The 12,779-nt window shown below is 43.3% G+C and overlaps 1 non-coding gene across 1 annotated transcript; it reads right to left on the bottom strand.

The window, feature by feature from the left end:
- Positions 1-9,439: 9,439 nt before the first annotated feature.
- Positions 9,440-9,548, bottom strand: LOC136468178 (small nucleolar RNA R71). The gene has a single exon (XR_010761714.1). It is a non-coding gene; the product is annotated as a small nucleolar RNA R71 (small nucleolar RNA).
- Between the last annotated feature and the right edge of the window lie 3,231 nt (positions 9,549-12,779).

Raw genomic sequence — 12,779 nt, 5'->3', positions numbered from 1 at the left:
TGTTGGTGAAAATATGCTAACACACGTGCATAAGGTCATACACATGGTGGTTGGCACATTTGAGCAAGGGTGGAGAAGTTGGTGAATTTAAGGAGGTGTTTTTCATTGTCAAACAGTGACCGGACACTAAGTTCAAAGTGATCAGACTCAGGGTTCCAGCGTTCGGTCAATTATAAAAGAAGGTGGTGCTCTCGGGCTTGATTTGCCCAGTGACCGGACTCGGAGAAGAAAAGTGACCGGACTCTAGCTAAACACTATTCAGTGTTCGATCCTGCTAATGTGGTGGCACGTAGAGAAGAGGAGGAGGAGCGGACGCACCGTTGCATCCGGTCATGGTGGATGGGACGTGTCCGGTCAAGAAAAACTAGCTCTGGTGCCTTACCGGAAACGACCAGACTCTAGTGGTGAAGCATCCGGTCACTTTGAGCAGTGCGTTCGGTCACAATTTAACATGTGGCATGAAGCAAACTAGTCATTGAGATCGGGCGTTCAGCATTTGAAGCTAATGACATGTGGTGATCATCAGGCGACCGGATGCAGGGATCCAGCGTCTAGTCAATCTGACTGGTGCGTCCGGTCAGCCCGAATTTTAGAGGACTGGGGAGCCAATGGCTCTATTTTGTTGGGGGCTCTATTTAAGGCGTGTGGCCAGCTTTAGCTTATACTTGGCCATTTTGCATTGATATAGCAACCTTGTGAGCTTAGCTAAAGCCCTCCCACTCATCTCCATCATTGATTGATCATCTTTGTAAGATTGGGAGAGAATCCAAGTGTATTGCTTGAGTGTTTGCATCTAGAGGCATATGGTATTCGTGTTTTGCTATGGGTTTCGCTTGTTACTCTTGGTGGTTGCCGCCACCTAGACAGCTTGGAGCAGCGAGGATCGTCGAGCGGAGGTTGGTGATTGTCTCTGGCTCTAATCATGGTGATTATGAGGGGTTCTTGACCTTTCCCCATTGGAGAGCCAAAAGGTACTCTAGTAAATTGCTTGTGGCTTGTGTGATCCTCATCTTGTGTTGGTTGTGCGGCACCCTATTGAGGGTTTGGCGTGTGATGCCAATTAGCATATGAACCTCTAAGTGAGTGTATCGCCACAATGGGGACTAGCTTTTCGGCAAGCAAGTGAACCTCGGAGGAAAAATCATTGTACCTTGATTGTCTCCTTGGTATTCATTGGTATTTATTGATTGATCACTTGCCATGGCGGTATACCTCTCTACCACTCTCTTCCATTTCATTATACATTCACTTGGATAGAGCTTGTGGTAGTCAAGACTAGATAGTGTAGTATGTAATTGTATCACTTTTGCTAGATTGATCACCTAGGTGTAAATTCAAGACATAGCCTTGTTGTGATATACTAGAGATCATAGAAAAAAGAATTGGGTAGGTGGCTTGCAACCCCAAGTATAGTGCTAGCACAAAATTCGTTTCGCCATCTTATTGACTAATCATTTGTCTTAGTGTTGTTGTAGAAATTTTTAATAGGCTATTCACCCCCCTCTAGCCATTAGGACCTATCACCCATCCACCCTTGTTTTTAATCCTTGCGTAGCTTTGTTTTTTGTCTTTTCTTTTTTGCACCTATCCATTGACCCATAGGCTGCAACCTTAAGAACCTGGGCATGGCCTGCGAGGCTCAGCTGCTCGTAACCGTAGGTCATGGCGGGGTGTGATCGGTCAGGAGGCTAAAGTGTAAGTTATGTAGGGGAATCAAAGGAATGGGATGCCCTTTTGTTTGGGCAAAAAGTGTTACTACATGATAGTAAAAAAGAGGGGTGGTATCGCACCCCTGTGGAGCCATTGAGTGACCCAGGCCAAGAGTGCTTGGGCTAGGGTGCTGTAGGAGCAAGCATTGAATGGAAATAAATGGTAAGACCGAGCTTTAGGGAAAGAAATGATATAACTATTCGATGTTCCATGTGTTGGCGAGAACATTGCCATTGTTGTCCTTTAGCCAGTAGGCACCCAGTCAAATCACCTCGGCCACCGTGTATGGTCCTTCCCATGGTGGAGTGAGCTTATGTTTGTCCTTGCTTGACTGGGTCCTCTAGAGTATGAGATCACCGACCTTGAGGATCCTCCCCCTGATTGTTCTTTCATGGTACCTGCGGAGAGTTTGCTGGTAATGAGCGGAGTGGATGATGGTTGTCTCATGAGCCTCCTCGAGCAGGTCAACCACATCCTACTGAGCCTCTATGGCTTGGTCTTGGTCAAAGGCCTTTACTCTTTGGGCGCCGTGATCGAGGTCGGATGGCAACACTACTTTGGCTCTGTATGCTAGGAAGAAAGGGGTGAACCCCATGGACTGGTTTAGGGTCATTCTTAGGCTCCAGAGGATCATTGGAACCTCTGCAGCCCATCGCCCGACATACTTTTTGAGTTGGTCAAAGATGTAGGGCTTGAGTCCTTGGAGGACCATGCCATTGGCCTGCTCGACCTAACCGTTAGTACGTGGGTGTCCAACTGAGGCCCAATCGATCTTGATGCCATATCTGTCATAGAAGTCTAGGAACTTCTTCCTAGTGAAGTTTGTTCCATGGTCGGTGATGATATAGTTAGGGACACCAAATCGATAGATGATGTCGAGGAAGAACTTGACCGCCTCTTCCGAGCGGATACTGTGATGGGCTTCACCTCTATCCACTTGGTGAACTTGTCCACCACCACGAGTAGGTGAGTAAAGCCACCCGGGGCCTTTTTGAGGGGTCCGACCATGTCGAGGCTCCAAACCGTAAATGGTTAGGTGATTGGGATAGTCTGAAGCTCTTGCGCCGATAGGTGAGTTTGTTGAGCGTAGAACTAGCATCCTTCACACCTACAGACCACCTCCTCTGCATGTCATAGCACAGTGGGCTAGTAAAATCCTTGGCAAAAGGCTTTCTCGATAGCGACCTTAGGGCCCCATGATGTCCATAGATTCTAGCATGGACTTCGAGGAGAAGCTATTTCCCCTGGTCGGTCGGGATGCACTTCATAAGCACTCCTGACAGACTTCACTTGTAAAGTTTGTTACTAATGGCTACGAATGTCTTAGCGCATTGAGCGATTCATCGTGCTTTAGTCCTTTCCGGTGGGAGAACCTCCTTGAAGAGGTAGGCGAGTAGTGGTGCTCTCTAGTTGGTCAGATCGAGTGGCATCATGGCAATGTCGCTAGGTGATGTTGCCATGGAGGCACCAAGGTTGGAGCCCCCAAGAGCTCGGTCAGGGTCAGGGCACATCGGGGGGTCAGAGCCCCTGAGTGCTAGATTGGTGTTGGAGCACATCTGGGTCAGATCCTCTCGGATGCGGGCAGATGGCTCATGGAGATCATTTACAAAGACCCTATTGACGGAAGGTTCCAGTCTGGCCACCAATTTTGTGAGGAAGTCGGCGGCATCATTGTCCTTTTGAGGGACATGATGTAGTTCGATTCCTCAGAACTTGTCCTCAAGCTTGCGCACCTCCTGGCAGTATGTGACCATGAAAGGGCTCTTGTAAGAGGACTCCTTCATGACTTGGTCGATGACCAACTCTAAGTTGCCATGGACATAGAGCCTCGTGGCGCCAAGCTCGACGGTGATGCACAGTGCATTGATGAGGGCCTCATACTCCACGACATTGTTTGAGGCTAAAAATGGAGACGAAACGCATAGCGAAGCCTGCTCCAATCTAGGGAGATCAGAACCACTCCAGCCCTTGAGCTAGGTGCCATGACCGATCCATCGAAGTACATCATCCAGTACTTGTGGGTAACATCCAGGGTTAGGAGCTAGACTTCCATCCATTCAGTGATGAAGTTGGCAAGAGACTAATACTTAATAGTGGTGCAGGGGACATACCTGATGTCGTGGCCCATGAGCTTGAGAGCCCACTTGGAGATTTGGCCGGTGGTGTTGAAGTTATGGATGACCTCCCTGAGTGGGTATGTGGTGATGACCATGACCTTGTGGTCGGTGAAGTAGTGCAGGAGCTTTTGGGTCACCATCAGCATGGTGTATAGAAGCTTCTGAACCTAGGGGTAGTGAATTTTAGCGTTAGTGAGTACCTCACCGATGAAGTACACCAGTCATGGGACCTTTTAGGGGAAGTTCTAACTCCTCCCTCTCGACGATGAGGGCGGCGTTCTTAATATGGTTGCTTGCCATGATGTAGAGGAGGAGGGATTCTCCCTATTTGGGAGCGACAAGGATTGGGGCCGATGTCAGTGATGCTTTGAGGATTTCCAAAGCCTGTTGTGCCTCCTTTGTCTAGACGAATGCATCTGTCTTCTTGAGAAGTTTGTAGAGAAGCATCCCCCGCTCGTCTAGTCAGGAGATAAACCGGCTCAGCATAGCCAAACAACTGGTGAGCCTCTATATGCCCTTGATGTTGCATATAGGGCCCATGTTGGAGATGGCCATGATTTTTTAGGGTTGGCTTCGATGCCATGCTCAGACATGATGTATATGAGCAACTTCCCCTTTGGAACCCCAAAAACACATTTTTTGGGATTCCATTTGATGCTGAACCTTCGAAGGTTCACAAATGTGGCGGCCAAGTTTGCGATTAGGTCACTAGCTTGAGCTGTTTTGACCATTATGTCATCTACATAGACGGCGATTGTTGGTTTTGGTCGATTGACTTGGTCAGGTTGGTCAAGCAGGTCGATTTGGTCAGCGAAGCATTGCTACATGCACCATTGATAGGTGGCACCAGTGTTCTTCAGACCAAAAGGCATGGTTATGCAATAGTACGAACCATATGGGGTGATGAATGAAGTTGCGACCTAGTCAGACTCTTTCATCATGATCTGGTGGTAGCCTAAGTAGGCATCCAGGAAGGAGAGGATTTCGTACCCTAAGGTGGAGTCGACTATCAGATCTATGCGTGGTAAATGGAAGTGGTCCTTTGGGCACACCTTGTTGAGCCAGTATAGTCAACACACATTCTCCATTTCCCATTCTTATTTTTCACAAGAATAGGATTAGCTAGCCAGTTAGAGTGTTATACCTCTTTGACGAATTTGGCTACCAAAAGTTTGGTGCTCTCCTCACATATGGCCCTGCGCCTCTCGTTGTCAAAGTGACACAGGCGTTGCTTGGAGGGCTTTGAGCCTAGGACAATGTGTAGTGCATGCTTGGCAACCTCCCTCGGTATGCATGGCATGCCATAAGGCTTTCATGTGAAGACATCGTGATTTGCACGTAGGAAGTTGGCGAGCTCACTTTCCTATTTGGCCGAGAGCTTGGTCTCGATATGAACTGTCTTGGTTGGGTCGGTGGGGTTCATCTCCACCGCCTTGGTTTCCTCGGTCAGGTCGAAGGTCCTTGAGGAGGTTAGCTCATTGCAGTTGGGGACTACTGGACCCACTAGCCCAACTTGCCGACCCTTGGTAAGGGCATATTTTGCATCGCTATCGCCTTGAGCTTGTCGGAGCACCGCCGCGCACTTGGCTCACCATGGTCGCACATGTCCACCGCACCCCCTGCTTTTCTCTTCATCGGTCCAGCACCACACTAGGTCATATAAGCTTAGGCCAAGTCTAGGTTAGATGCTACCGAGCATGCGCATGGAAATGTGCCGCCGCTTCTGCCATGGCCGCCATGACTGGCAAGCTCGTCGCTGTCGAGCTAGCCTATCGGCTTCCTCCTCTCTGGTGCACCTTAGGTAGAGTAGACCTAACCCTAGCTTGCGGCATGATGGAGACCTCTCTAGCCACCATCTTGCCAGAACACCACGAGCACCACCGTGCTCTGTGCGCCGCCGCAGTGGCATGCATGCAGGCAAAGCTCACCGTCGCATCGCCGAATCCATAACCTTCCTAACTAGCTCTGTTTTAGCACCATGTAGCTATAGAGCTCATCACCGGAGTAGATGGTGGCCAGATACCACTGGTGTACCACCACATGCCCTCCACCGTCCACCATTGCCACTGGCGAGCATGCTCCAGTGGACTTCCAACCAAACCGAGGGTACCCCTGGGCACGGAAAGTCACGGGGAGTGCAGCGGTGGTGACCTCACTGTCGGTGGCTTTGTCGTCGATGAGCAGTGGCCGGTCAAATGCTGCCTCTGCCTTTGTTTGACTGACATGTGGGTCCGTTGACCTCTGGGTCCCACGCGTCAGCGGCTGTAGTTTATAGTTTTGTTTTATTCTTTTCCTGAATTTTGTGCTGACTTTAGAAAATCATATCTAGAGCTAGTGGTGTCCAATTTTGGTGAACCAAATTTTGTTGGATTCCTCATGAAGTGTAGTATTTTTATAAAAATATAAAATGTACTGTTTCTGGTATTTTTCTAGGTGAATAAAATGTAGCTAGATAAGTGCTTTTTGAATGTTTGCAATCTTGTAAAATGTATAACTTGAGCTAGGAAAGTGATAAAATTGTGATTCCAATTTTGCTGGTCTTGTGTTGACATGCTCTAGCTAGAAAAAATACTAAACTTGCAGTAAACTTGATTGGAGTAGGGTCTTTCTATTTATCTATTAATAAATGGTGTTTTATGAGAAATTCACATGGATAAAAATAAGTAACCTATTGCCATGCAAATTTTTGTACAGTATTATAGCACTAGGATGAAGCTAAGAAAAATATAGAATCTATTACTTAACACTGTTCTATAGGGTTAACTATTTTCACTAAAATAAACCTTACTAGCTTGTCATTTTTGTATAGGTAGTTATACTTATCCAAAAGGCATGAAAATTGTATAGTAGACTATTAAGGTCACTTGTAGGCTGCTGTAATTTTATCAGAATTTATTAAATACTAGAATTATTTATCCTTTAAATCACCCTATTATTTAAGGAAAATAATAAATGGATATAAATAAGTTAGTTATGTTTGACCATGATGTTTTCTATGGTACTTGAGATGCATATGATCTGTTGATGTTATTAGTTAGGCTTAAAAGCAATTGGTTGTATGCAACTAGTTAATTATTGCTTTATAATTCAACTAGATGGCTGCATGTTTAGTTTCGGTTGAGTTGACAATTTCATGTTGATAATTGTCTTTTCTATAAAACTTATTAATAACAAAGTTGTAGATAACTTACCTATCTACCTTGTGTTAAATTTTCATAGTCATAGGCCTTATGGTTTAAGGATTATGGATGTTAGAAGTCTGCTGTCAGAAATGCTTGCTCTCTGGATAGATTTGAATGATAGAATTGTTTGACCTATATAACTACTGAATCACATTAAGATGATTAAAAGAAAGTTGCAGAAAATTTCATAAGCTTTCCATAATGTCCACAACCATATTATTTTGAGGTGCATAACTCCAGTTATGGTCAAAACAAGTGGCTGCCGTATTGTGGTCCAGAAAATGATTTACATAAGTGTTTATTTAGTTATTAGAGAAGAGATAGGCACCTACTCAGTAAAATATGATGCACTTGTCATTACTTTAATACCATGCTGTTGAAAACACTTATGAGGATGCATTCATCATGTCATATCATCCTATATGTGTCATTGTATATGCATTCGTGATATCTTATTTCATGCTTATGCATATAGAATCGTCCGAAGAGATAACGCTGTTGGACTTCAATGAAGAAGAGGAGGAGGATCAGCAGGAACGCCACAAGCCATAGCTCTAGGAGAAGAGGAGAAGACTCCCGAAGATCTCCCTAAGTGCCCGGATCACCAGCCAACCTCTTTCCTCAAAGGCAAGCCCCGGAGCATTCTAAGTCTCCCATGTTTTACAAAATATTACTTAAGTCCTTTATGTTTGATGCATTAGGTTATAAGACTTGATTGGAAACACTTGATGCATAGAACTACCTTGTCTAGTTACATATACCTTTAACCATGTGTAGGTCTAGGATCGAATCTATGCTTAGCCATGCTTAGACCGGTAGAAGTCGGGTGATTTCCTATCACCTGCGAGATATAGGTGGATACTGAAGCACAATTGGCTATATTTGCTATCGTGGAAAAGAACCATGGGGTAATGTAAATGGAGACCAGGTGGAGTATATGTGTAGGTTGACTCATGTGATTCCGTCTATGCTGATTAAGAACTGTACCATTGTTGGCACTTCTGACAAGATTGAACGCATGCCTATCACTTAGCTGGCCAGATAACTCATTTCAACCATGAAGCCGAGTAGCTCAACTCAGCCCGGGCCCCATTCTATAAAAGTGCGCACTCTAGATGGTAGTAAGGATGCGTGGGGAGCCAGACGTGATCCCAAGGGTAGGCTAGGCCTGAACGTCCTAGCAGCTGGTGGTCCCTGATTGTGCGGTGCTGGGCAAACCCACAAAATGTGGACTTGAGTTGTACCAAAGGTGACCATTGATCTGGTCTGCCTAGGTTTGTGTTAGGAATAAATTCCCAACTGGTTGAAATTGATTCGAATCGCTGTCTCTCCCAGACAGTGAGAAACTTGGCTAGCCCCAACATCATAGTAATTGTGTTATGGAATGTGATGGTTCGAATGAACATGGAATTACTACACCAGCTATGGTTACTATTGTATGCTATTAAATGATATACCATATGTTTGGCACACGTTAGTTACTAATCTAGAGATAAATAGCTATGATTAATTTGATGACCGAATTATAATTGTACAACTAAATTAGTTGCTTTTTATGCAAAATATTGTCGAGCTACCTCCACTTATAAACCCTTGCATAATCCTTGGAGTCATCTTATTTTTGGTTTATGATGGGTAAGTCTAGCTGAGTACCTTCTCGTACTCAGGGTTTTATTCCCATTGTTGTAGATGGTACAGTTTATCATGGCTATTGCAAGAACTGCTTCTATCCCACCATGGATGAAGAGTGAGCCCTAGGCAGGCATCTATTATTAATCCTCCTTATGTGCTTTTGTGGGAGTGTGATCATGAGTTGGCACTGTATCTAAACTATGATGGCAAAAAGTTAGCTTCAAACTTTAATTTGCTTCCGCTACTATTTAGCAAACTTTGTTTGTAATAACCTTATTTCATACTCTGATGAATAAACTGTATTTGTGAACTTTATGTAACATGTGACATGTATGTTGAATCATGTACAATCATGGTTGTATGTTGATGGTTAATCGAGACCCGTTGTGGTACTCGACAGACTACCAGGTTTATATGGGCTCAAGTATGATAGTGCGACCGCTTGCGGGCTACCATTATACTTGTGCTCTTGTAAATTGGTTGGCTCTGTGACACCGATAGTCAATGTTGGAGATAATGGATTCGAGCTCAAGCCAGCCCTCATCAACATGGTGCAAGCAAGCTAGTTTTGTGGAAAGGCACATGAAGATGCGAGTACACATGTCCAACACTTCCTGGAGATCTATAGCACTTTCACCATCAAAGGAGTGACCCTAGATGCCATATTACTTTGCCTCTTCCCATTCTCACTCTTGAGGAAGGCAAAGCAATAGTTCTATGCCAACAAAGATAGAAATACTACATGGGATAACTGCTCCACTGCCTTCCTAGCCAAGTTCTTTCCCATAGCCAAGACCAATGCTCTGCATGGGAGAATCTCAAGCTTTCAGCAACAACATGATGAATCTGTCCCTAAGGCATGGGAATGCTTTCAAGATTACATTGTGGAATGTCCTCATCATGGGATGGAGAATTGGCTACTCATGCAGACTTTCTACCATGGGTTGACCAATAGTACCTATGAGACTATGGATGCTGCTGCTGGAGGTGCATTTTTGTCACTCACCGTACTAGCTGCAACAACTCTTATGGAGAAGATGGTCTACAACCAAGATTAGAATGAAGAACGTCGTCAGACCCATAAGAGAGGTGGAGGTATGCATCAACTCAAGGAGGTAGACATATTGTCTGCTATGATGGACTTGCTAATGAAGAAGCTTGAAGATAGCGCGAATGAGAAGCAAGAAGTCATGCACATTCATGATTCTTGCATGACATGTGAAGTGTGTGGAAACACTGGGCATTCAGGGAGCAACTATCCTGAAACCCATGAGGATGTGAACTTTGTCAACAACAACAACTACTTTCGTCCTTACTAGAATCAAGGATGGAATCAGCAACAGAGACTGAACTACCAAGGTAACTATCAAGGTAATAATTTTAATAATTTCAATCAACCACCCTTGAGAGAATTAATTGCTGGCCAATCCAAACTTATGAAGGGATTATCTAGAAAGGCAGCTACCAATGATAAAATTCTAGAGAACATAAATAATAGAATGGATAGCTTTGCTTCTTCCATTAAGAACCAACATAGCTTTAATAAAATGATAGAATCACAAATAGCTCAGCTAGCAGCTATTGTTACTCCATCCGACAAAGGTAAGATTCTGGGCAACCAAAAGATCTAGAAACTATAAATCTTGTCAATATTCATAACACAACATATTACTATATACAACCATCGATGGGAAGGTGTACAGATTATACCCTGCCAAAAAAGAAGAGCGATCCAGGGAGACTTGTCATCCCCATCGCCATTGGACCTCACATTTTTCAAGAAGTTGTCAGTGACTTCAGAGCAAGTGTCAACATCATGCCTAAGGTAATTTATGATCAAATTAATGGAGATACTTTGTTGTACACAAATATGCATTTGTAGCTTGTAGATCAGTCACTCTGTTACCCCAAGGGAGTTCTTGAAGATACTATTGTTCGAGTGGTACAATCATATGTTCCCGTAGACTTTGTGGTTTTGGAAATAGGTGGAGATGTAAGGGCACCCATTATTTTGGGCCGACCTTTCCTAAGCACCGCAAAAGCCATCATCTACATGGGTAGTGCCAAGATCTATTTCACAATCAAGGATAAAAAGGATAAGTTTTCTTTTAAGAACTACATCTTGTGATCTCCTAGACATCCACAAACACCATACCTGCCCAAAAAGACAACAGTGACCAAGAAGAAAAATAATAGGAGAAGTAGCAAGAACAAGGCGAATCACCCCCAAGAAGAATTAGTTAACATGATCAACACACTTTGATCAGAGTACGACCACCTCCTCGCTTCACCATTCCTTTCTAAGAAGGATGATCTAGGAGTACCCACGATCGAGTGTACTATTGGACAAAGAATATTCCAGAAGACCTTCTATGATATTGGATCGGGTGTCAACATAATGTCCAAGGTACCGTATGAATACTTATTTGGTGATGAACCTTTGTTCCCTACATATATGCAATTGCTGATTTCATGGACCAATCAATCTGATTTCTAGAAGGAATAGCAAAAGATGTCATGGTAAGAATACATGATCAGTTTGCCCTTGCTGATTTCATGGTTCTAGACATGGGAGAAGAAGAAGATGAAACTCCCATCATCCTTGGAAGACCGTTCCTCAACACAACCAACACAATCATCTACGTCGGATATGGACAAGTCCACTTTCAATTCCCTAGAGAGAGGGTACGCTATTATTTTAATAGTTATACCACTTATGAACAACTGAAGAATACCCACTCTAGGAGGAGACGTCGATCATCCCAAAACCAAAATAATCAATCCCTAGGGAAAAGTGGGGAGGAAGATGAGGAACCTGAAGAAGTTGTAAAAGATGAACCTACTCTGCCTAAGTCAAGTCCACAGAAAAAGCATGTATGGAAAGAGAAGGTGACATCACCATCAGAGACACCATCACAAGATGTGCAGCCATCTGGGTCTCCATCATTTAGACCGGATAATGCACCTGAAGAGTGAAGAACTTTTCTCCAGCCAAGTCCTATCTGGAGGACTCAAAATCCAAACCATGGCCATGAGGTAACATCGGTAGTTATCCATATTTATTTTCTAGCATTACATAAATCATTTTTCACTTTAGCATATTCATTTTTCTACATTAGCATTGCATTTAGAAAAGGAAGATAAAAAGTTTCATGACTGCATTACATCATTGCATCATAAAGCCTAAGCCCCATGTGAAAAATTTTCTTGGCGTGTCAAAGCCCAAGGGAGTATTCACTATGGTGGCATAAAAAAAATAATCATGCATGCATATTTTCTTTTTGCATTATATAAATAAGAAAATCTAAAAAATTAAATAGATGTCCTGCTAGAACTTTGTCAATTAGGAAATCTCTCTAAACCTCCAAGGACAACAAATCTTTGAATGGCTGACCGCTAACCCCTTATCCTAATCCATGCCATGAGTTTTGGTGTTCTTGTTATAGTATTTTGCAAGATGATCAAAAGTAAAGCCATCCATCGGAAGTACATTTTCCCGAACTGTCACTACACTCGTTGCACGAGGAACACAACTTCTAGATGGATGAGAAAGACTTTTGCTGGTAGACTAACTCTAAGAAAGACCACGACAACATCCAGCTTAGGGAGGAGCATCCCCCATGTATCTAGCTAAGTATTTCTTTCCATTTTGTTTTTACTATTTTTAAGTTTGCTTCATATTTGCTAAAGAAATAAAAAGATGCATAACAAACTAAAAGCAAAATAAAAAATTATCTTAGCAGTAATATATATATTAAGCTATGATCTTAAATTTTGAAAGCAAAATAAAAGGTGTGTTAAGTTTTCTTTAAGTTTGATTTTTAAGAGCTAAATAAAAGGACTCTGAGAATAATCTCTTGCAATGGAAATGATGAATAGTTGCTCTATCATAATTCCTTTCAAGTACCTAGTTTTAAGCCTTGAATTCTCCCAAGTTTTGGATACGACTATTTTGATATAAGAATTTACTCTAAACTTGAAACTCGTGGGTAGCATATGCTTGATCTAAGTCTAGGTAATTGACGGATATGATATGAGAAGGTCTGAGCTGTTGTTTATCTTGTTCCAAGTGACACTAAAGTTCTAGAGATTTATCTTTTCAAAAAGATAAAAATGTTACATGATGAGCTCATGTATG

The sequence above is a fragment of the Miscanthus floridulus genome, chromosome 7 (assembly GCF_019320115.1).
Source record: "Miscanthus floridulus cultivar M001 chromosome 7, ASM1932011v1, whole genome shotgun sequence".
NCBI lineage: Eukaryota > Viridiplantae > Streptophyta > Magnoliopsida > Poales > Poaceae > Miscanthus > Miscanthus floridulus.
This window is presented reverse-complemented; position numbering and strand designations above follow the sequence as displayed.